Consider the following 2,311-nt stretch of genomic DNA (forward strand, 5'->3'; position numbering starts at 1 on the left):
TGGTGGTAAAGAAATTCTAGTCTGGACTAAGAATCCCTATGTCCGACAATTATTGTTATCGTATAGTTTTGTAGGATGCGTCGTGTTTTAAGTACCAACACTTTGGACTCATAAACAGAGGAAGCAAGAAAGCATACTTCTTTTCTGAAAAAAATGAAAATAATAGTAAAAGTTACAGCCATTGACCCTTTCAGTAACATAATAATTATGAAATGACACAGTAATGGCCGCATCGGCGGGAAGGGCATGCGATAGACTTAAATCGTGCTGGCCGCTGGGAAACTTGGAAAGACTCTGGGCTGTAAGTGAACTGTAAGATTTCACTTCGGGTCTTCTTAAGAAGTCAGCTTCTTAGTCTCCAAGACACTGAGGCCCGTACAAAGACGTCTTCGAGGCTCACATGACTCCCAGCAGAGAACAGACTAGGCATATTGATTGGGCTTCTTCGCTACTTAAACTTTACCGACGGCGTTGAATGGCAGTCGCATTCAGGGAGCACAATTAGAACTATTGTGCCAGCACTGCGTCGGAAAGGGCGAATTATACAGCGACAAGAATACCCTTGCCCGTTAACATTGTGAAGTAGCACGACCGTCCTTCTATTCGGAGTAAGATAGAACTGCGAAAAAAACCACATAACATGTAAAGGTCAACGACTCATGAGCGAGGTGTTCTGAAGGACAGTGTTTGACAAGATGGCTAATAAAATTGGACCTGAATTTAATAGACAGCTTTATAATCCTCCATGAAGGAAATTTTTTCACTAAAATTGTGACGTCAAGCTTTCCAATCTACGTCTTGCCAATAACACACTGCGGCGCGCTTTAAATAGATGGCATGACCTTTTTAAATCACCACCTAAGTAATTTAAATTTTATTAGTCCAATTTTGAAAATAAAATTAATGAAAGAATAAGCAATGCATGGTTTGAGAAATTCATAGGGCTGTTTGCTTGAGCTCATTGAGGAGGTATCCTTCCAAAAGCGGTGTAGCTGTTGCAGTTTTTATTACATCGGTGGTCATGAGCTGAGAGCAAGCTGGATAAGGGAGCCCCTCCCTCCGTTTATTACAATCAGGTGTACCGTGACCCTTATTGAACGTCATACAAAGCAGTGAGCTTTGCACTCATAGAAACCATTGTTGTTATACACTACCAAGATGGCGGACACTGAGATGTGGCTACAGCGGTCTGCTACCTAGAAGGTATTATTTCCTATTTAAAGGTGAGTTCAACACACATTCTGGATGATTTTGGAGCAAAGTGTAGCTTAACTGACATTTTTATCTAGCCGTCCTTAAATGGAGCCTGTAAAAGGCGTTTACAATGATTTTTTTTATTTGTGAGTAACGATTGCGATCGTTTTGGGTTCTTCGGCCAGGTGGAGGCTGGTTAAAACCAGGACACTTGCCGGATATATTCGTCACGTTCGTTGCTTCAGTTCGTCAACATGGACGCTAGTGCGGATTTTCGCTTTAATCTCGCCCGGATGCAAAATTTATGCAATATTTAAGGATGTCAACAAAACTCCTTACCAGCAAGTAGGCAACATTACACCGCGGTATGTGAGGTCAGCTCCCGCTAGAAGTAAGACGAAGAAAGATATCGACGTAGCAGCCTCGTAAATTTTAATCGATTTGTGTATATTTGACATTCGAGTGTGTTTGTGTGTGTGCGAATTGTCAAATAAAAGACTATTACCCAGATATAATTTGACCGCGTCTGGCTCTAGGGTTTCTAGTGGCGTGCAACTTAATTCTGGCGACCAACTACGACATGTATCCAACAACTGAAAACACCATTATGGCATGTTGTATGTTAGTATTCGCTGTCACGCTGTTTTGAAAAGCGCTTTGTCTGCTTTTTTTCCAGAACACAATGTCAGAAACAATAGTTGCTCGGGAATTGTTGAAACGGACTTGTCAGTGATACGATGTCGTGGCCGTAAAAAAGTCTGAAAGTAAACTCAGGGGCAGATTGTGGCCATGTGTCCTATGTTAGCCGGTCTAAAATCTTTGCTCAGTGACCAGTCTATGCTAAACTTGTATGACTCCAGATTTATATAGTTAATTATGTACTAAACCACAGTCCCTCTATGACTGAACATATTTTTCGGTATGTTCGTAATATTTAGCGGTTGTTGTTGAAACACCTTCTTAGACAAAAACTTTTCAGCGTTTTTGTCTAAGAAGATGCGAGTTTAGCTGCAGCGGTTGAGCTGCAAGTGAGGAACTGTGTGTAAGCAGGTACACTCGTGGCTACCGGCTACAGTGAAACTTCATCTCAGGTATTTTAATGCATGGGCATAGGCTT

The 2,311-nt window shown here is 41.5% G+C and overlaps 1 protein-coding gene across 1 annotated transcript in view; it reads left to right on the top strand.

Moving 5' to 3' along the window:
• The first annotated feature begins 1,088 nt into the window (after positions 1-1,088).
• The window catches only part of LOC139151153 (E3 ubiquitin-protein ligase NRDP1-like), an 8,595-nt gene continuing 7,372 nt past the window's right edge, over positions 1,089-2,311 (top strand). The window contains exon 1 of the mRNA XM_070723735.1: positions 1,089-1,223. The gene's annotated coding sequence lies outside the window, so the exon portion shown is untranslated. The remainder of the gene's footprint in view (positions 1,224-2,311) is intronic.

Source organism: Ptychodera flava, chromosome 15, assembly GCF_041260155.1.
Source record: "Ptychodera flava strain L36383 chromosome 15, AS_Pfla_20210202, whole genome shotgun sequence".
Taxonomy (NCBI): Eukaryota; Metazoa; Hemichordata; class Enteropneusta; family Ptychoderidae; genus Ptychodera; species Ptychodera flava.